Raw genomic sequence first — 23,629 nt, 5'->3', positions numbered from 1 at the left:
AGAATAAACAAGACGTTTCTGGCCCCAGAAACCATGCCCAGTAAACTTTGGAATATTTTTAAAAGATAGTCATGTCTTTATAAGGAACTTAAAATAAGTAGCTCTGATAAATTCTGGTGGGAGATAATCATTCCACTTCTCTACCATTCATTTCTAGTAGTCAATCAATGGATTTCAGCTCTTAAAGGTGTAAGTTAACTACATTAGCTTCTTGCTGTAAATCTTTTCCATTTCTACAATTAACTCAGGCAATAGTTGTCATGACTATGTGTCAAAAGGGCTTTCAAACTCCTAGTATAATTTTCAATTCTCAAGATTGCTAAAAAGTATCAATTTTTTGTCCTTTACAACATGAAAAATTGTATTTATTTTTTAAAAATTTCCCTCTTCAAGAGAAATACATGAAAACATTTAAAAGAATTTATTTTAAAAGTACACAGCTGGGTTACACAAGAACTAAAGAAAAATCTCATGTTTTGTTTGGTTAAACCAAATCCATAATTTACTAGGGTAAGCTGTTCTTGAAGTTGAATGTCCTGAGGACATTTATTGATTTAAAAACAATGTGCTTTGTGTTTTTATAGGCACAGAAAGCAAGGCCTTGGATAAAGTACAGTATTCGCATGGAGCCATGACCCTCTGAGGTCCAGACAATATCCTCATGCTTCATTACATCTCAGTGACAGTGTGGTTTGCCTATCACAAAGGGAGTTTTAAAAAGCTTTTTGTCTATTTTGGTTATAGCTTTGCATTCATTTGATCTGGGAAGAAAGTGAAAAAAAGGGGAAATTTATTTGACTGTGGAGGATGAGCTGTATACTTTCATTGTGTTGGGAAGATTTTATTTCTTAACCTGAACAGCACTGGTTCTTATGTTATCCTATATGCTTCTAATATCGTCATGTCAAAGTGAAGAGGTAATCTATAACAAGCAAAATTAAAAGTAGTCATCATTTTCCATTTTAAAAATATTTAGAGCATTGCTAAGAAACGACACCTGACTAAAATGGGAGTACCCAGACCCATACAAGTTCTATGACTTTCAAAAAGAACTTTTCAATTTAAGAAATCTAAGAAGTTTTCTATTTCATGGAGAGATGTGTTGAGTCCAGTCCCTCCCACCAGTTATTGTAGGTGCTGGGTTCATGAGTGATTTATTTCTAGAAGATCTTGTCTGAGATTGTCCAATGCCATGACAACCCTTTAGAATAGGGCATGGGCTTTGGTACAGTTTCAAATATAACATCTATCACAGGTTCATATTAGAAAATCCACAAACAGCCCCTAGCTGTTGATGGGACTTACTAGCCTATTGATGAGTATCATTTGACCATTCCAATCACACGGACCTTGATCACTTCTGAATCCTTAAAGCATTCATCAAGCATCTTAATCAGTTAGATAATTAGTTCCATTTTCCATTTCATGGTCACATGAATTACTTATTCAATGATATTCAACATTCCCAAAGAAATTCATCTCCACTCATTGCCAAGAAAATGTAGAACTGGGAGGGATGCTGTTATCTGCTTGGAATCTCACGTCTCAAATTTTAAGTATCCAGTCCTATGAAATGAATCCAAAGTTTCAGCAGAAAGCAGGTTGTTCAACCCAGACAGGGTAATGAAATGAAGATATTTATAACACAACCATGTGCATGAGGTATAAGTAACACATACTGCGGGGTGCCTCAAAGCCACTTACAATGGAATCACTAGCCACTCCCCAGTTTCAAACCATAAGGATAAGTAAGGAAAACAGCCGGGACCTAGAAGGAAAACATCACAATGGAGGGACTACAAGGGTAGTGGAGAGACTCAGATTTTAGAGAGAGTGGTCAGAAAGAAGTAATAACCCAACCTCTCTTTCCTGTATTCATCCAGGGACCCCACGCTGCTGAAAACCCACTGACAGGCCTGAGAACAATAGAAGCCCTTTAGAAATTCCATAACACAGTGATGGGAGCAGTGGAGAAGTGAAAGCAGAGAAAGAGTTGGAGAACAGAAAGCAGAAGACAGCAAGAACAAAGAGCTTGTGCAGGAATCAAAGTTTCGTAACTCAACAACCTCTTTGAACCCAAACATACTCCCTCTACTGCTCAAAAACGATACCCGATGAATTGAGCTTAACGGAAAAAATCCTTCCCAGTAAGAGTAAAGGTTTGGACATCTATGTTGAGTCAGAGCCCAGTGAGGGTGGAACACAGACCACCTCCCCTCTGCAGAATTGGAATCAGGTCCAAAAGCTGTTCTCAGGAACAGATGGAAACCAGGGCCGTTCCCAGGGCCAAAGGCGTGAAATGTTCCAATCACCCAGACCCACTCAGCATTCTCTCGCTAAACAGTGACACAGCTCAGCATATGGCATGCTGGACACCATGTGCAGTGCAGGACCACAGCCAAAGACAGACTTGGTCTGGTTTAAAAGACATGGGCTAGCTTTAAGAATTCAGGAGGTAGACCTAGGAAGTATCTTTACATGGAAGAGATCCAGCAAGTTGAAAGAACTACTGTGAAGGGCCGCATCCACATGCCCCATTACAAGATGGCACTGGCATCCGGTTTCACCGCCAGGTGAACGCACATGTGCTAGGTAACTTTCCACTGCTGTCCCTGCCTACTCCCGAGGCTTCACCTGGGCTAATTGGGCAGTGGATCAATCCAAGGGTGACACGTCCGAAGCAAGGACTGCTTCCTATATAAAGGAGGGGTTCCCTCATTTAGGGGTCCCCGGTCATGTTAGCTGATGCTCTCTCTCTCAGGACGCATTAAAGCTATTTCTGCAGAAGAATCCTAGTGTCCCGCGTGGTTCTTGCTGGCGAGACGATAGCGTGGGACAAGCTACAGAGCCCCTAGATTACTTGTCCCCAGTGGATAAGATACCTGTTCTAGTCAGGTGTGCAATAGAGCTCGGGAGGGCAGAGGTGGATCCACAACACACTCTGGGCTTGAGGTAGATCCCCTAAATTTCCACTGCTGTGAACCCCAATGGGTATAAAGTGAGGAGCTTACCTATCGTGGGGATGAAAGTCTCATCACAAAGAAGGAGATACCATCTCAGTTAATCTATCATGAACAAAGACACTTATTACCTAGGACCAGCCATGGACCATGGCAAGAACAATGATGGAGATGTTCTACCATAGCCTAATAAATATTATCTGCCCCCTCCCAATTTGTGGTTAACACTAATGTAATTAGTTTTCCTTTGGTGAACATATCTTGTTGGGGTTGTGATATCAAATGAAAACCTCACTTTAATATGTATAGCTCCTAGGAAACTCCCTCCACTGTGGTGAGACTGTAAACTTCCACATCCAGATTTAACCTACATATTCGAGAACCAAAATTAGGTCTTCATGTTTGGGCAACAACTACATCACCCTAAGATTTGTCATCTTCCCAGCCCTATCAGGAAATAATTTTTAGGAGATACTGAAACTGTCAAATAGAGCAGTGAAAATCCTCTTGTTTCCCGGAATAGCATAATCTTATTATTCATCTTTAGTTCTGCATGAATAACCTTATGGGAAAATAACACAGGATTTAGAAGCTAATTGTCTCCTCCCATTACTATAATGTGGGTGACAAGATAAATTACTTAATCTCTGTGCCTTAATTTCTTTAGGTCTATCCTACTCAGTAGGTCAAAAAGAGGATCAAATGACGTAATACATGAAAGTTACAGAGCACAGTGTTTAAGTACCAAATAATTCACTGTCAAGTTCATGACTGCTTGGATTTTTTTTTCCTCTGTGTTGTTTTGCCAAGCTTCTCAAATAAGCAGTGTCATGGTTATGTGGCAGCTACATTTTTTCTTTTCCATGATAAACTTTCATTTTTTTAATTTTAATTATTCTGTCATATATGTTTTATTGCCACAATATGGTTCTAATCTTTAAAAATATATGAGGTATAAATTTTTAAAAGACTGCAACTATACTTGCGTTACATGAGAGTTTTAAAAATGTACATTTGTTTATTCATTGATTTAGGTAAGAGAGAGAGAGAGAGAGAGAAAGAGAGAGAGAGGACAACATATGAGAGTCAGCTTTCTCCTTATTCCATGTGGGTACTAAGAAATTTACTCAGTCAAGTTTGATGGTTGATCTCTTTATTGACTAAGCAGTATCCCTGGCTCCAATATGAGTTTTAAGTGGATTATTTTCTGTAGCCGTTCTACAAGAATTAATTTCTGCATGTATATTGGCTAGAAGACCTAGAACTGAAGGAATAGAGAATCAACCCATGTCTCCAAAATTTAACTTCTGTGAGTTGGATCTATTAGTTTTAGTTAACTCTTCCTTAACCTAACATGCACATCTTTTAGAGTCGCTTGGTCACTATAAAATTCTAGTGTGATGTAGTCAATGATTCGAGTGATCTTTCAGTGAAAATCCAGTGTTCCTCACTCTTCTGAAGCCACCACCATCAGATGCCATAGAAAACAAGATTATAAAAATCACACTTTTCTTCAGGAAACCATAGGGTAAATAGGAGGTTCAAACTCCCTCCCCTGCTGCTTGCCCTGGCAGTAAGAAGCCAGGCTATACCTTCTATGCTAGACTCTGCCGACCTGCCATTATTAGCAATCTAATCACTCTGCTTACCTGCAGCTGGCCACACAATTCAAATTCTTAGAAGAAAGAATCCTCAGGACAGCATAATGTTAACAAACAGTAAGTCGAGACATGGGACCCAGATATAAAATGACAAGATTGTCTTTTCATTTTTAGTCTTTCCCCACATCTTATTTTCTTTCAAGTGATTCTACCTTGTCCTCATGAGAATGTCTTTCAGGGAGTTTATCTTTGTAGCCAGATACGGCCAGAACACTCCATTGTATGAAGCTCAAGGCTACAGAATCCTACAGTTCGTGATGCTGGCATATTGGGACTCTTCCCCACTGTGATCCGTCTGTTCTTCCCATCAAATCTAGCCCACCAGCAGACCTTTGGTACCTGTCTGCTCTCCCACTATGAGCAGAACACATAGCCAGCAACAGTATCTGATTTCTCAATTTCTAAGATTTTTTTTCTGGTCACACATAAATGGAAAAATATGCTTACTAGAAGGTTCCCAAATATTATGCAGAATGTGGCAAATTCTTTCCCACTTACACTATTATTTGTTTTTTTATGCAATTTATTCTCAGTCCCTTCTTATTCAATTCTTAACTGCTTTTTAAAAATTATGTTCTGGACTATATCTGAATAATTAAAAGGTAAGAAATTTGAGGATAGATAGGCTGATTAATTACATTTCTTACAATAATCTGAGTAATCTGTAGAATATTATAGTGTTTAGTAGATGTTTTAAAACACTACTTGGTAGAAAACCGATGGGTAGAAAGTTTAAATGTATTCACCAGCTGGTTGCAATAAGATATCCAAGTTCAAATGTATCAAGTGCCTTAAAAAATGTTTTTAGAAGGTTAAACATCGAGGTCACATGCTCTAATTACTTGTTAATGAAACAACTTTGATATATTAGCATTCTCTTCCTTCAAGTGTTTGCTATCATTTCCAGTATCAGTTACCAACAATTAAGAAAACAGTCTAGATTATCTTAGATAGAGGTACTTTTTGATGCATAGAAGGGTGCTATTTCAGTTTTGATCCTGTTGTTGCTCCTGTATGTGCTCGCTGAAACAGACATATTATAAACAGACATATTTGATTTGCTAGAGTTAGCAGAAAAAAAGCATAGTTTTTTTTTTTATTTTGCTTCTAGGACTTCTGCTCTAAATAAACACCAGGGACCATTTGATCAGCCTGACCCCTTTATCACAATGTCCTTTCCCCACCCATTCATACCCATGTCCCTTCTCCTTTTTCTCAGTCCTGGAAACACCTCTAAAGTGTGACTGACATCTCCATGTTGAACACAGAGGTAAAGTGAGGAGGGCAGACTTGGCGGTCATAGGAATGAGTTGAATCCTGTCTTCCCTGTGCACCACACTCTTTGGCCTAGGGAAATTCATTTACATTCTTGTATAGGTCTATAGGATGGGTTCCTTTGGTCTTGAGAGTTTTATTTACATATCTCTACAGGTCTACAAGATGGGTTTCTTTTTCTTCCCTTTCCCCCTTTGTTAAAAAGTACTTGGTCAATCCTGGAGTTTCTCTCTTCCATTGGGGTTTATCTTGGAATATATTTTTCAGATCTACTGAAGGCTTGTTGGGGTTGTTCTTCAGATCTTATTCATGGATACAATTATTTGGGGGAAATTGCTCTTCTGTGTATTGATAGTTATGCCCCCCGAGCTCCCGGAACCCAATACCTGAGTTCTTGTCATTCATTTGGGCCCCTTTTTATGCCTATAAAGTTTTTACTTTTATTCATAAAAGTCATTTCATGGATATACTTCCAGACATTTTCTATCTTTGCTTGCCATGGAATATGGCAGTTTTATTTCTGTCTATCTAATCTGTGTGCTCCTTTTTCCTCTTGTGCTAGTGGGTCCTGTTTCACCTGCTGGAGTTTAGAAAGAAGACTTTTTGATTCCTAAATACAGTCCAGGGATCTGGCATTCTATAGATATATCTTATCTGATCAAGGAATCCACACGCTTTCCTTAGTTTGCTAAAAGATGTGGTTTTCCTTTAACTATGAATGAGAGTTGAATTTTGTTTCATTCATTTTGTTTGTTTGTTTTGTTTTTTGGTTTCAAGAAAGGGTTTCTCTGTAGCTTTGGGGCCTGTCCTGAAACTAGCTCTTGTAGACCAGGCTGGCCTCAAACTCACAGAGATCCGCTCACCTCTGGTCCCCAAGTGTTGGAATTGAAGGCATGCTCCACCACCGCCCAGCATGAGCATTGAATTTCATTAGTTGTTGTTTTGAATCTGAGAGATGATGGAATTCATCTTTTACGGTTGCATATCTTAGTGTGGTGAATCACACTGACACAGTTTCTAATTTTAAATTATTCTCACATTCTTACCATGAGCCCTATCTGATTCTGATTTATTACATTAATTTCCCCCTTCTTGCTGAACATTTATATTAAGCATAGGTTATGTGTTCCTTGACAGTTTGGAGGATTATGATTAGAAGTAGGCTTGTTTAAATGGAGTTTTCAGCTGTTACTGATTTTCAAAGACTTGGGTTTTGTGGTTAATCATTAAGGATTCTTGGATTTTCTATTTCTAATTGAGTCATTTTCAGTAATTTCTGTTTTTCGAATGTATTAATATAAAGCAGTTCTTGGAATTCTCCTAAAAACTACTGTATAAATAGTTATGATTCTTTATTTCTGGAATTATCTTTATCTTTTTCTTCCTATTCCATTTCTCTACCTATTAGTTTGCTTAATAATAAATTTATTTTCAGTATTTGACTTTCTGTATTCTGTGTATTCTGTTGCTAGTTCACCAATTTTCTTTCCTCGTTTTTGTTTGGATTTTACTTTTCTCCATGTTTATTGACATAATTAACAAATAAAACGGCATATTATACACCCACAATTGCCAGCATGGCAAGACATGTATAAGAAGTGTCATTCACATGTCATTGGCAAGTAATAGTTATCTAATTGGACCTAAGACCCACTCAACACAAGGGAAATCATGCCTAAGACTGGAAACCTAGCCCAGATCCTTGGTGCTACTGAGGTCATGGACCTTAGAAAGGATTCTACTAATACCACTCTGCTAGATCAGCATAATTCCTTACTACATTCTAAATCTTCTTCTTCTACTCAAAGACAATGTAGCTACCCTTCATCAAAGAAGGTTTTCATTATAGCAAACAGAGATCATCACAGAAAACCACAGCAAAACACCATGCAGAGATCAATGGATCAGGGGAAACACAGCCCTGAGGAATACCTCTGCATCACAGTTGCTACCTCTGAGGCTCAGGAAACAACACAGAAGAGCCGAAGGAAAAATAAGACCCAGAATACCAGGAAATCTGATAGGAAACAGTCTTTTCTAGAAATAGCTGAGTACACAAGACTAGAACATTGACAACACCAATAGATATGTTAAGGTGGAAGGGGGATGTTTTCATGAGGCTCTACCCCTAGACAAAGAACTGCAGGAAACAGTTGACTGCTGGAAGAAGAAGAACTAGGAGGACCTTGGTTCAAATCCTCAGAATCCAGGTAGAGACACAAGTGCTTACAATCATGTTGTTAAGGGGAAGTGGGTGATTGGGTATGGCCGAGGTCTATGCTGGCTTTGCTTACTCAGGGAGTTCACTGGCCAGTCAGGCTGGCCAATGCAGCAAGTGTGCCTTACCAAATAAAATAGACAGGTATAGAGGAAAATAAATTACATTTTCCTTTGGGTTCTGCATACAGACATGGCATGCGCTTTATCTGTGTGTCTCTCTGTCTCTTTCTCTGTGTCCATCTCTCTGTCTCCTCTCTCTCTCTCTCTCTCTCTCTCTCTCTCTCTCTCTCTCTCTCTCTCTCTCTTTCACACACACATACACACAGAATTTCTCCTATATCACAAGTTATTATTCTTGTCTAGAATTTTTTAGCCCACCCCTGCCTTTAAAGTTTTTCTCTTCCCAGATCATTGTTTCTATTAGGGTTTACAGTTCATCTTCAACTAGATGCATGCATATTCTTATTAATTTCTTTGCTCACTATTTTAGATGTAGTTTATTTGGTGAATGCATTTGAGTGGTTGTTCTAAAAACGTTTTACTTTGTCCTCACTGAACAACAATTTATCTGTGTAAAGAATTTTAGGATGCCTATTCTTAGCACCTTCATTTTGAAAATACATTTCACTCTTGTCATTAGTGACTCAAAGCACTCTGATAAATAATATTATTCTTTGTAAAACATCAATGTTTTCTTTCTGTTGCTATTAAGGCCATTGTCTTTTTTCCTTAATTATTTTATAATTAAATTTCCATGTTGATTTATTTATCTTGATTTCCTTCTTAGGACTCTAAAGCATACAGGCAAGATACAGAATCACAATGTCTACATTTGAATCTCCATTTTCCCACTTGCTAGATGTGCAAGCTTGAGCAAATTGCTCGCTGTCACCATTCTCTGCTTCCTTCACAAGGTGACAATACAACTGCTTAGCTCCCAGAATTTTTGGTATAGGAAAGAGTTGTATTTTTAAGACAGTTTTAACAATTCTTTGTATATAACTAATGACTTTTAAATAAATGTAAATATATGCATAAAGTTTCTTAATGTGCTTTCATGGGAGAATAAACCCCACAAAAACAGACAATATGAGATTATAAAATAAATAGAGGCAGAAATAGTTGCTATGTCTGTAATTTTCCAGCATAAAATATATAAACAGCATTAATTCCACTTACTGAAAACAGACATTCATAGCAGCATTATTCATAACAGCCAGAACCTGGAAACAACCTAAATGCTTCTGAACTGAAGAATGGATATAGAAAATATGTACATTTACACAGTGGAGTACTACTCAGTAGTAAAAAATAATGACATCTTGAAATTTGCAAACAAATGGATGGATCTAGAAAAAAACATACTGAGTGAGGTAACCCAGACCCAGAATGACAAACACGCTATGTACTCATTGATAAACGGCTTTTAGACATAAAGTTAAGAATAAATCAGCCTACAGCCCACAACACATGGAAACCCTTTCATTTCCTGCTTATCAATCTGATTCTCAGACCAGCATTCCCCTCAGCTTTGTGATGACCATCAAATAGTCAAATGGTTTTCTCCTGGTAATGTGTAAGGTGTATTCTCCGCTGAGACATTCATTATAGAGAGGAGACAACCAATGCCAGCATCCTGGGTTACAGCCATTCATCTACAGCCATGCAGAAATGTTATCTCTTAATGGTAATGTTTTGTATCAGGTTTGATTTTCTTGTTAAAGTTTGTGTTTAATTGAAAATGAATTAGTTATGGATAGAAATACTGGCCTGTTCTCTGATTTGAAAGGGAATGAAGAGAACTGATATTTTGGTTTTGCCCTCTCTCTAATTCTGTGCTAGAGAGTGCTGAGGGTGTGCAGAGATAAATAGCACACTTCATACAAAAGAATTCTTTATACAAGACTTTGAAATTCTAATATTGTACTTAGTTGTGACTTTGACATTAACTTACAAGTTTATTCAAACTGCACAGTTACTGTCACGATGAATTTATCTTAAATTTCATGGCACAGTGGATCACTTTATAGATTTCTAGAATTTACACAACATTCACTGTGAGGGAAAATATTCCCTAGATGCTACAGTAAATGGCCTCCTGTCTGTCTATATATTATACCTCTTTGTTCTTCACTCAAACAGAAAAATTGCAGAACAAAGTCATTTTGGTTTGGTTTGGTTTTTTCATTTTTTCCAGAACAAATATGGACTATATTAAAACCTACAGAGCAAAGTCTCACCGACTGTCTTGCTGTACTGTTCCCCCTGAATCTCTAATGGAGACATTTGAATGTAAAAAGCCTTTAACTTTTGAATTCAGATGGTGTTGTGCTTAAACAAGAAGGAAGGCATTAGTATTGTGATTACATCCAGGTTCATCTTACACTCTCACAACTGGTCCATGAGGGGTGGCAGAAGCCGGGCAAGGGGAAAGAGGAGTGGTAGGAAGAGAAGACAAGCAGAAGTGGGCGTTTTCTTGTCTTGTATACATTGTCTTTTGAAACTATTGTGTCCCACTGTCAGGCGACCAGATTTGTGTGGTTCTCTGCCTTTAGTTGAGACAAATTATTTACCCTTATAGTACAAAGCAGATTAAGAATTTTAGGAGTCCTCCAGACTAAATAATAGTATAGGCTTCCTCTTCGCACTGTGTAAATCAAAATAAACACATTTTAGTACACAAATCATCATTCTTCTACTTATGCTAAAAGTAAAGGACTATTTTCTATATGGCACAGTTACGAAATTCTAGTAAGTGCACAGAGCTGGGATGCTCTGACTTCTTTGGATGAAGTTGTTCTTATGTCTAGTGTGGGTTTGCTCTAAAAGATTTTTTTTAAAAAAACAAGATGGGAATAAACTTAGAGGAGGGCAAGGGGAAAAGGGAGAAAAAAAGATGCGTCAAGTAGAGGTTGATTGTTCTTTCTTTATTTGATAGGGTCCTAAAATTCTGTTACAGACTGCTCCTCAAGGACTGGCACTGAAACTCTGACTTTCCAAAGTTAGATCTCCCCCACGAAGAGCGGGTAAGAGAGTTGTGTCTGCGGTGGTTTGAAAGAACCTCCCCCCCCCCCAAAGGGAGTGACCCTATTAGAACGCGGCATGAAGTAGGCGTGGTCTTTCTGGAGGAAGTAAGTCACCTTGGGGGCAGGCTTTGAGGTCTGTTTTGCTCAAGCTTTCCTTAGTGTTACTGTCAATCAGCTTCCTGTTGCCTCAAGATGCAGGAGTCTCAGCTCCAGTACCACATCTGCCTGCACATGCTATGCTTCCTGCCATGAGGATGATGGACTGAACATCTGAAACTGTAAGCGAGTCATCCCAATTCTAATGTTTTCTTTATAATAGTTGCTGTGGCCATGGTGTCGCTTCACAGTAATAAAAACCCTAAACTAAGACAACATCCCAAGAGGGAAGGCCCCATATCCCAAGAAAGAAGGTGCCACGTCTCAAAAGGGAATCCCATGTCCCCAAAAGGAAGAAGCCATGTTCCCAAAGGGAAGTTCTGTTCTAAGAGGGAAGGCTTCATGTCCCAAGAGTGGAGGCTCTAAGTCTGTCATGCCTAGGTACCCAGTAAAGTCCCTCAGTGTATATTAGATATTTATCAAATAAATGGAATGGAACAGGAAGAAGCTAGATGTTTTTCACATAGTGCAACTAACAGATGGAAATAAGAACATACTGAATGAATTGTTTTGCCTCAACAAAAATCCAAGCTCTACTGCTTTTAATAATTCACTGAGACGACCTGTTTGCAGGTTGAACTGACACTATGTACTTTCTCTTTCTGGGAAAGAAGACACAGAAGGCTGCCTGCATGTCACTCTGACTCGCCTTGCTTTTCAGCCCAGATCATTCAGGAGTGTCCCAGGGAGCTTGACATTATTTTCAAGGTACTGGGCAGTGCTGAGTGAGTGAGTGAGAGAGAGAGAGAGAGAGAGAGAGAGAGAGAAAGAGAGAGAGAGTGTTGGTGAGGATCAGAGTGTGGCAACTGGGAGCTCTTTTCAGCTAACCTTGATATAATCTATTTTTTTTTCTGCACTATTAGGTGGCTTATCTTTTTTGCCTTTATGGCTGTTTCTCTACTGGAATCAGACCAGAATGCATACTGAACTCTGGTACTTATCAGCCAGATAACCTTGGACATATCTTAGTTCCAGATAAGCTCAAAGCCTCCATCTGGAGTGAAAATAATCGCACAAACCTCATCTCTTATACAAGGGTTATTTGACTGCAGGTTCCTGACAATCATGCCTGGATATGTTAAGTGTACATTTAAAGATCTTCATTCTTCTAACCATTGGGCACCCAAAAACTACTGAAGGACAGGCAAGAAGAAGACTGATAATATCTTACCAACTCTCTTGGTGTCCCACTCCCTCATTGCCAAAATATCCCTGAGCCTAGTCTGTGATATGAGAGTGCCCAGATTAATTTCTCAATAACCTCTGAGAGATTTATAGATTTTTTTTTCCATGCTCAAACTGGCAAGGGAGGGAAAAAAAAGGCCTGAGCGCTCTTGGTCTTTCTTTGGTTACTGACTCACAAAGATGACATTAGAAATCAGGACATGAAGTGCGAATCCCAAGAACAAATAACAGGGCGTGACTACAGCTCACTCGTCTCAGTCTCAGCTGACCTCGTCAGCACCAGCGGAGCTGGCAGGGAAGATGGTTGTGTTGCCTACCCGGTTATACATTAAAACCGCCTGAATCAGTTCTCCAAACGCACAGAAACAAGACCATGAAAGGACTCTTCTCCCCTGAGCGAATAAGATTTCCCCTCATCTTCTAATCTCCGTCTCTCAAATGCTTCAGGGTGGGGAGGCTGAAGAAGGATGGGTTAGTTTCGCAGCTGTGATGGGGCAGGAGCTGATGAGAGCCAATGGATCAGAGCATTTCCACCAGAGGTGGGCTGGCATCACGGCCGTGCTTAGTGGCAGAGCCGCAGCCGCTGCCTCCCAATGGGATGCACAGGGGAGCTGGGAATTGTGCAGGTAGCAGATGGTAAAGACCCTGGAGGTTGCATGGACCCAAGCTGTGAAACTTTATGATTCCTTTTTTGATAATAAAAGTCAAATTTATTTTATTTCCACCTTAACATATGTATGATTCTTGACTTTTCCTTGCTTATTCCCACTGCCCTACCTGACTTTTCCTCATGGCGCTGTATTTCAAACCTGGGTTTGAGTTCTACATTAGATGTTGAGAAATTCTCTTTACAGTTCATTCATTTATTACTTTACTCATCAAATGTTGATTGAAATCGTCTGTGTCAGTCACTGTACTCAGTGCTGGTGGTAAGATGCCTATCGGAGGAAGACGTGATCCTTCTCGGTGGCAAATGAAATGAGCTTTGACTATAGATAACTGCTCACAGCGGAAGGGTCTAATCTAGACTCGAGGGAGGGGGCCGGGATCTGGGCTTGTGACAGACAACAGCCTGAATTCTCCCCATTTTCTTCCCTCAGTTGCATTTCTTTGCCCAGAGCACAGTAAACACAGAGGTCAAACAGACCATGCTGCCGTATGAAATCTTTAGAATAAGACCATGGGCGGTACGGCGATTTCCAGACTCTCAAGAATCTGAGGTTAGCCAGGGAAAACTTTGATGAGCACTTGAGAATGTGGGTAGTTGGTAATAGTATAATGGAAAGTAAGGGGCAGGCATTGTGCTGGAAAGCAGGGCATAGGTTAATAATCACTTGGGTACAAGTAAAGCTTGTGCAAATACGGGCAGTAAGCAATGGCTCTAGGGGCTGTTGCCTGGAGCTGCTGTTAGCATGAACAGGGGAAGAACAGTATAAACAAGGTGGGACTGGGAGTCAGAGATGTGGAAAATGATCTGATGTTTCAGCGTATGAGGGAAAAGGAATCTCATGACTTTTGCCTCTTGATGCTACACATGTGCATACACATTTTGCAGGCAGGTGAAAACTTCAAGAAAATAAGGGTGGAAATTATATGCAGCGTCACTTTTCAAAGAACTCATCTACCTGCATCATGAGACAAAACGTGCAAATGATTTTAAATGATATCACGCTGAGCATATGGTTCATACTTATAATCTGCATTCGTTAATTTGCATATGCCATTGGAATTTTGCCAAATTGGGGCACAACGCTTCAATCATTCCATGAAGGTGATAGATGCACCTGTGTAGTTCTTCTGCACGTGATGTATTGGTAAATTGTATTTCTCAAGTTTGGGCTATTGCATGAAATCTTATGCTAAACAGTCTAAAGGGATTCAGAGTATGAAGAAAATATAGTAAACCATTGTTTGAAGCCTAAGACAAGCTCCTGGTTTTCCCAGCTGACAATTTTCATTCATTATATGCCTCTCTCATGGCCCCTGGTGAGGGGCGTGTAGAAATACAGGTGTTGAAAATGTTGCTGGGCCTGAAAATCAAGATTTGGGTCCAAATCTCTGTTACTGACTTGACCAATCTTTAAAAGTATTCTCTGACTTCTTCAACTCTGACTTGTGAGGGGCAAGAAGGAAAGACATTTTAGATTAGTTAGAACTTCTAAAAGCACAAATTCTTGGAAAAGAGAAAGTCATAATCGGCAAAAATGAGCTCTATTTGAAAATCCTTAGAATGCTAGGGACAGTTGTAGATTAAGATTCATGAAGATTAACGATGCTGAGGTTCTGATGAGAAATAGGTAGAAAAAGGAAACTCCCTCCTGAAGAAGCAGGACCCAATACTCAACATCAGACTAAGCACAGAGCATTTGTTTTAAAATGCGTGTGCCCCCTGCTGGATGGTGTCTCTGCACCTGACAGCCTGTCCTGCCTGTGAATACAGGGGAGAGGTACATGTCACATCTGTTCTGCATGGGCAGCATCCTTTCTGAATAGATGGCATACACGTATTTTGAATTCTACACTTGTTTAGATTCATAAATGTCAACCCTGAAAGACACCTTGGCAATTAACATCGCAGTTCCTGTGATATGTGTCAGTGGGTGTCACCCTGTAAACACTCGCTAATGCCAAGCCATGTACATCTGTTTAGAGCAGTGGATCTTTTTCATAAAATTTAGTTAAGTTCAGAACCTGCCTGTGCCTCTTACTATGTGATCTTAATGTCTAAGGTCCTTAATGTCTGTGCCTGGGTGGCCTCAAAGCACACCTACAAGGTTAGTGCAGAATTTACTCCTTAATGCACTCCGCAAATGCTCGCTACTGCTGTCCTTCCAGCATCCGGGAAGTTCTTAGCTAGTTCTTCTGTGCAATGGTATCAGCAGATATTCCTCTAGAGCAAACCCCACAGTGACACCTTCCAATAGAACCCACCAGGATGCAAAAGCCCAACCCCGCACAATCGCTGCTCACTAAGCACTGGGGATGTGCAAAGCAGAAGAGCACAGCACACCAAATCCAGAGCTTGAAGGAAAATAATACCCTAAAATAGATCTTCGTGTCCGTGGGCTGATGGGCAAAATATAGAAGCCTCCTTCAGCATTGAGTTTTCAAGAATCCAGCAGGTAGATGGTTCCCCAAGCCTGACGACCAGATTTCAACCAGCGGAACTCACTTGAAAGAGCTGGGTTGCATGTTTGCCATCCTAGAGCCCCGCCAGCAAGTTGGGAGGTGAACCAAGACTAGCTAACCTGGAGTATGCGGGGCAGCATAAGCAACAACAAAAAAAATCCTGACTCACGAAGGTACAGAATAACAAGGGACTGCTGAAAGCTGTCTCCTGACCTTCGTTTTAAAAAAGAAAAGCAAAGTCCATGTGTTAAATTCCAGGTAAAGGTCTATTGTTTTGTTTACTTTCTATGTATTCTATATTTGCAAATACTTCATATAGCCTAGAGAAGGTATCGATTCAACAGGAAATACCACCCTTAATTACCTACAAAATTCCATTTACTTATGCATAATATGGATTAACCTATTCACAGGATCCTGGGCATAATGAAAAATCTGAACTCTTGTCTTAAACATTGGCCCTCACTCCTTCCAATTTTCAAAATTCTGTTTCCTCTCTTAACTTGTCCTGCATGAATTTATACTAGTGGACAATTTAAAAGACAATTGAAATGGGAAGCATCACCCTTTGGGGAGAGATCTTATGGTGTGAATGCCATGTGGCAATACAATATTTGAAAGTAGTAGAGAATGAGAGACTGAGACCTAGACCTGCTGAAACAGCTGTGGATTTGTGTAAACCAGTGGATCAGCCAGAGAGAGGCTGTGATTACAATAATCTCTCAGGTAAGTTGTGATTGGGGTGTGGCAAGTAAATATTATAAATAAATAAATCCACTGTAGATATGACTTCAGTTATAAATTATTAAGTGTCTGAGAATAGCAATATGATTGATTCTCACTGGTAATGTGGGATCATTTGAAGAAAACATCCACGCAGAGTTGATGCTCAAGCATCAACTGGAATGCTGAAAGGAAACCATGAATGGGATTCTCTCAAGGAGCTCCATTATTGACCCACACATAGCAAAATCATGGACTTTGGAATAGGAAGAAGTTTTGCAAGTCCAAGAAGTAAAAAAAAGCCAATGTGGCCAAATCCACATTGCACAAGTCATCATAGGCCAGATAGAAGTCCTGTGTGGTTTTTCAAACAAAGAGGATGTTATTTAAGAGTTAGGCAACAAAACCATGGAAATTTATTCAAGAAATAGAGGTAACTATCAGAGACCTTGGATCAAAATAATGACATAATCTAATTTTCATAATCCTTTGGTAGAAGGTACATTAGGGAAAGCACAGAATGGATGAAAGACTAACTTTTGCTTTGTGTTGAATACAGATTTGGCAGAGATGCAGTTTTGTCCCCCTCCACCTGGACACAGGTTGTCCAGTCTACTGCCTGACTTCACTCATAGCTGTGTATAGTGCCGATCATTAGAATGCGAGGAAAGTAATGTGTGTACTTTCTTCTTCATTTATTTTGCAAAGAAATACCTCACCCAGATCCATGATTATTTTTTCCTGAAGTTGGCTAGAAAGGTAGTCACTACAGAAATTGTTACCAAAGCCCTGTGTGTGGAGAACACAGCTGCTCCCAGTTTAGACTATTCCTATAACACTTTTATGTTAGAAATTAAATTGCTCACTTTTATGAATGACTGACTTTCTTTATTCCAGCAGTGTAATCAGTTTATCTTAATTATGAAAATACAATGAGAGGAGCACATTAATCCAGCATTTCTACTGGACTAGCCCAAAGTTGTTAAGGTAGACACTGTCTTAGTCACTGTTCTACTGCTGTAAAAAGACACTATGACCAAGGCGACTCTTCTGAAATAAGGCATTTAATTGGGAGCTTTCTTCCAGTTTCAGAAGGTTGTCATCATGGCAGGAAGCTTGGTGTAGGCACGTATGGGGCTGAGAGCCATAACCTGAGTCACAGAAATTAGAGAGCAAGTTAGTAAAGAGACTGGGCTTGGCATGGACTTTTGAAACCTCCAAGCCTACTCCCAGTGACACACTTCCTCCAACAAGGCCACACCTTCAAATCCTTCCCAAACAGTTCTACTAAATGGTGATGGAGCATTCAAATATATGAGCCTATGGGAGCGATTCTCATTCAAACGACCACGGGCAGTTTTTAGTACTGAATCTCTGATAACAACAGGATCTTCCCAGGTTATCTATGCTTTTTAAAATTAGCATGTATGGACAGCTAAATGTTTGCCTTTCATAACAAAGTTTGGCATGAATCCCTCTGTCCATCAAAATATGTTTATCTGGGTCAATTTTGAGGCTATTCATTTTCATGTTTTTCTGCAGGACAGGGCCTGCCCTTAGCAAGCTCAGCAGACGAAAGCAGCACTGTTGATGGTTTGAAGCAGTTCTCAGAGAACTTCCTGATGTTCTATTTATATACAAGGCTGACAGGTGCTCTGTACCTCCTGTGAGCCACACAGAGCACACTTCCATTTCCTCCATGAGTCGTGAGGGAAGATTTGCTCACAAGAAATCAAATGGTGTTAAAGAGAAATTGATCAAAGGTTGTTCTTACTTTTCTCTGTGGAAAAGGCTACTACTTTCCTGTCTAATGTTCTTTGTTTTCCTCAAATTAGTACAGGAACCTCGGTTTCTAAGTTGGAATATACTAGATAAAAGACGAAGTAACACTTTTAGGTAGAAACCTCTGTGTGAAAAGTTCCATCCAATGAGATGTAAGTTATGTGTTGTCTGAATCTTTTAGGAGACATCAATCTGTAGCCTTCAAAAATTTATCTGATGGAAGGATACCTTTCCATTTCTTGTTTCGAATGAAACTGTAGTGGCCAAGGAAGTGGTCTTGATGTACTAACAATGTACTAACAAAGCAAAGATATCAAGAAAGAATTTCAGTACCTAAAGATACCACAGAGATAATGTTCAAGACCTTAACTATATTACTCCTTGTACATCTTTTAGGTGTGAGGGGAAACATGTTATTGAAGCTGTTATGATTTAGTTTTTTTCCTTGTAATATGTAATGAAACTTAATCCCAGTGTCTCAAGATCCTACTGGTTTGTTTACTGGATATTTCAAATATTAGATTTTTCAGAGATAGCCCTGTTGGGCCATTTCATACATTTACTCAAGCTAACTGGGAAGACAAATCTGAGACAGAAAAGTGAAAGCTAAAATAGCAAGAGGGCCCAGTGGGTAGAAATATTTGCCACTAATTCTGATGACCTGAATTTGATCCCTGGGATCCACATATCAGAAGAAGACAACATCCTGCAAGTTGTTACCTGACTGCCATACATGTTCCACAGCAAATGTGTGCACTCATGCACATAGACACATGTGCACACATGTGCACACGCACAACACATACAACTACTCCTAACTACTTACCCAAAGGATTCCAGTTTAACACATGACACACACTTGCAATCAATGTGTATTGCAACACCTTTTACAAGAGCTAAGGTATGGAACCAACCCAGGTGTTCAACAGCAGAAAATTGGTTAAGAAAATGTGGTCTACTTAAACAATGGATTGATTTTTTAGTCATAAAGATGGATGAAATCATTTAGTTCGCCTGGAAATGGATGCAGCTGGAGACAATCAAATTAACCATATTAAGCCAGTCTCAGAAAGTAAAGCATAGTATAGTTTCTTTCATTTGTGGTACCTAGATTTTAGGTAGTCATACAGAATCCTGTGTGTATAAAGCAATTAAAGTAGAAGTAGCAATGTCTAGGAAAACAAAGGGACTAAGAGGTGGAGGGACACAAAAAGAGAGGGTAGTAGGGTCTGATAAGCTCAATGCATGTATATATCTACAAGAGAAGTTTAAAGTACCAATAAAATACCTTACATTATAGTGCTAAAGAGATGTTGAAAACTGTTTACATTGAAACATTTTCCAATATACAAATGTTAAAACATGAATACATTAATCCTGATAATGAGTTAGGCAAAATCTGTATCAATTTATAATGAAGAATTTAAACTCCAGTAAATGAAGATGACCAAAAACAGTTCCATGTAAGAACGTCCAGAAGAGGAGAGGGATTCAAGGGGGGCATGGTTTTCAAAGAGAACAACTTTCCCTGTCTTATGAATGAAGCAAACCATAGTTGTTCCTGACACCCTGGGTAGTTCATTGAAAATTGAATGTGCATTGCAGTAAAATCATACTAGCATATGTTTATTATAATTGTGTTTATGCTGTACAGAGAATGTATTGGACCTTAATAATATAATAATTATATAAATTATGATCTTGGAAACTGTGACAACAAAATGCCTTGCTTCTGTTGAACTTACACAGGCATATTGTTTATACTACATGTATTATATAGTGCTGTACGTGTATTATGTTTGTATTTTGGTACAACTATTACCCATAATATATTAATGTGCATAATATCATTTCAATAACTGTCTGAAATGCTTGGGGTCAAAGTATTTCCAATTGCACATTTTTCAAATTTTAGCTTTGTGACAATATTTCTGTCAACAATTGAGTTGATACACAGTGTGTGACCTCGTCAATTTACAGTGAAACTGAAAACCTCCTTTTCCTGAGCGATGGCAGAGCTTTCTGAATATCACCATAACACAAAATATTGCTATCATGGTTGTGATATTGTTGGTTTAAACAAACATGCTGAAAATCACAAGCGAGAATGGCATTCACTATGTGTACTACCTAATATTTGATAATGATATTGACCATGCTACTGCATTAGGTATTCAGTCCTTTATTCTAGAGAGTGCTCCTACTTATTAAACTGGAAAAGAATATGCTGTATGTTGTGTTATGCAACCTCACACATCATATGCTTCTTGATTGTCTTGAAAGCATCAAAGGCCATATCAAGTGATGGATCCGTGCAGGTGTGTGAGCACACTAGGATGTGCACAGTGATGATAGTGACTAATGACTCATCTCTCTGAATGTATAAATATCTCATCACTAGTGATACAGGACTACAGTGAGATCTCTTAAAGATGACCACTTATGCTTCATAGGCACTTTGTATGGAAGTCGTTTCATGACGTATTTTTAATGACTTTGTGCATGGAATGTCTCATGGTGTGGAATTTTCCACTCGTGACATCTCCTTGGTGTTGAAACACTTCAGGTTTTATAATGCACTGGGCACCATATTTTCAGATTAGGGTTGCTCCACATACGGTTTGACATATGCAATCTGTTACCCCAGATTATGAACGTTAGCAGCATCACTTACAGTCGCTGTACAGAATGGAAGGCAGACACTTGACTAACGTGCTGGGAAGGGTGAACAATCTAGAGGACGTCTGAACTCAGTCTCCTCCTTAAAGATATTCATTATGTTGATAAAACCAAACTATTTCCCTTTGTTTTACAAGTTTATTAGAGCAGGTTGGGTGAAGTACAGACAGAACAGAACCAGATAGAGGTATTGGGACAGTCTGTAATTGTGCTAAAAACAGAAAGCCACATTTTTCTGGGAACCCATGGTTATTCTTTGGCATAATTTAACTTTGCTGTTAGCCTTGTTCTGGTTGGATACTTTTCCCAAACTTGTTGACATCTCATGAGTACATTTTATCTTTTTTTCCTGTTAGTTGGAATACTCTTAAAAGGTAAACCCAATAAAACAGTTTGGGGGTATAGTTTCTTCTTGAGTTATTTTAGTTGTGTCTATGTCAGTGTTCTCACTTAAGTTTTACCCAATAACTGGTGACTTTAATCCGAGGTGAACAGTGATGGTAATAATTGCGTAGTATTTCTTACATGGTACTCAGTAAGTTAGTTGTTTGTTATTTCAAATGTGGCTCCTTTCTGAGCACCCTCAGATTAGAGTTTATTTACATATGTCCCCAAATGTCTTAAATGTCTTTCTTATAATTTTAACACTATATTTGTGCGTGTGTGTGTTATAGGTATACCACATGACACATATAATATACATATGTGATATACCATATTATATATGAATGATATATATACATAATTTATGTAGTGTGTGTGTATTGTGTGTGTGAGCATGTAGGGGCACTCACACATGGAACAGCTATCCATATCAATGGCAGAGGACTACTTGCAGGAGTGGGGTTCTCTTCTCCCACCCTGTAGGCTCTGCGGATTAATCCCAGGACTTGTGATCAGGCTTGGCTGCAAGCACTTTTACCCATTAAACTATATTGCCAACTTCTCAATCTTTCTTATGAATAACGGTATTATAGCCAATTGTGTCTCAGACTGGAAGAGCAGGGTCTAAAGAAGAATTTCCAATTTTACCTTAACTTGGGATATCAGGGGAATATGAGTCAAATTTTTGGTTGAGCTTGGAGAGATTCATTTAGCACATGTCACATAGTACCAGCCAGTGTTTTCTACCTAGTAGTAACATCAACTTTGTCTTCTAAGAAAGACCCATTTATTTATAATTGAGCTGAATTCTTGGTGAACTCCAGGCCTATAGTGGTCTGAACAAGTATTTAAATTCTTAGTTTCCAGTTGCTAACACTGTTTAAAGAGATGATGTAGCTTTGCTGTATGTCACTGGAGGCAGGCTTTGAGAATCCAGAGCCTCACCCCACTACCAGTTCACTCCCTCTATGTCATATTTGTGGTTGAAGATGTGACGTCTCTTTCTGTCACATGCTCTTCCTGCTCCTGCTGTTTGTTTCCATGCACCCTTTCATGGTGGACTCTTATCCCTCCAGAACTGTAATTCCCAAATAAACTCTTTTTTTCTATAACCTACTCTCACTCATCATGTTTAATCACAGGCACAGGAAAGCAACGGACAGAAAGCACAATTCTTATTTTGTTCTTATTACTTAGACAAATGCCCCAGGCACTTCAATACCAGTATAGCCATGACATGTGTTGCAAACCAATGAAACTAATAAGACTAGTACAGAAAAGCATATCTCAAGCAGCAATTCTGTAGCTACAGATAATAGTACAAATTATCAAATGGCCGGTTCCATTTTAAATGGCTTCCACAGGCTGAAGTCCATCAACTATGTATAAGAGCAAATTACTTCTTGGGAAGCTGTGCCAACATTATCTATGAGCTTTTAGATTATGGTGGCATGCAGTAAGCTCCTTAGAAGGATTTGCTCTTAGTGTGAATTTTTATTTTGGCAAACATTAGAGTGCGTTGGGGTGTTGTTCTGTTTTAAAGGAAAAATACCGAGGAAGAATAATCATTGTCTCATGCTCAACTGCAAGAGAGAGCTTATTTGATGAATTTCTGTCAACATAGACTGCTGGGAACAATGTGTAAATATGTAAATCTGGTCCTGGAAGCATCTCCAGAAAAATTCTTGACTGATGAGAATCTAAATCCACTGCTCTGAGCAGAATATGCTTTTTATATGAAAATACTGAGCAGAATCAAGTAGGGGGAAGATCGAATTGGGTTTGTGGCTTTGAAGATCCTGTCGACTGAATTTATAACGAAGCCTGTTTATTACATTGCAGGGAGTAATTCCTGATGGCAGACTATTTTCAAACCCCAATTTATGAGATCCAGTGCTGAGGGTCTCTCGTTATGAACGACACATAAAGACCATCCCGGCTCCCACAACAGGAGTTAAACTGTTGGGGAGGTGTGTACGTCACTGTCACACATGGCAAGATAAAGAAAACGAAACCAACACCTTAAAGGTCTGACAGCCAGCAAAGACTCAGAGGTAAAGAAGTCCACACACCTTCTAGACTTCCTCGGGAACACAGCAGTCTGCCACCCAGCCTCCTCCCTTGGACTCAGATTCTGACATGTCTGAAATGGGTCATCATAGTCTTCTCTGAGGGAGAGATCAGTGACAGAAAACTACTAAAAAGTGACATGTCACGCCAGATGTGGTGGAAAGGAGGAATGCGAAGGTGAAATTAAGTTCCGACCAATTCCAGAATTAGTGTCTTGGTGAGTGAGTAGGGAGTGGCATTGCTTGGTTCCTTCCCATCATAGCACAGATGTCTAGAGACCGTTGCAGTGTCTTCTTGGCTTTGGGAGGTAGATTGTCAATCATATTTATACCAAAGGATTTAGCAGGTAATGGAAGGTATGGCTTTGATCCAGCTGGAT

The 23,629-nt window shown here is 39.2% G+C and overlaps 1 protein-coding gene and 1 long non-coding RNA gene across 3 annotated transcripts in view; one reads left to right on the top strand and one right to left on the bottom strand.

Moving 5' to 3' along the window:
- LOC125396559 (uncharacterized) overlaps window positions 1-2,828 on the top strand; it is a 78,048-nt gene extending 75,220 nt beyond the window's left edge. For both annotated transcript variants that reach the window (XR_014997032.2, XR_014997033.2), the window contains one exon: window positions 1,884-2,828. This is a non-coding gene — a long non-coding RNA (uncharacterized LOC125396559). The remainder of the gene's footprint in view (window positions 1-1,883) is intronic.
- Plcxd3 (phosphatidylinositol specific phospholipase C X domain containing 3) overlaps window positions 1-23,629 on the bottom strand; it is a 145,794-nt gene that overhangs the window by 72,238 nt on the left and 49,927 nt on the right. The gene's annotated exons all lie outside the window — the stretch shown is intronic.

The sequence above is a fragment of the Myodes glareolus genome, chromosome 15, assembly GCF_982192425.1.
Source record: "Myodes glareolus chromosome 15, mMyoGla1.1, whole genome shotgun sequence".
NCBI classification, from domain to species: Eukaryota; Metazoa; Chordata; class Mammalia; order Rodentia; family Cricetidae; genus Myodes; species Myodes glareolus.
Note: the sequence above shows the minus strand (reverse complement) of the source record. Positions and strands in the feature narration are given on the sequence as shown.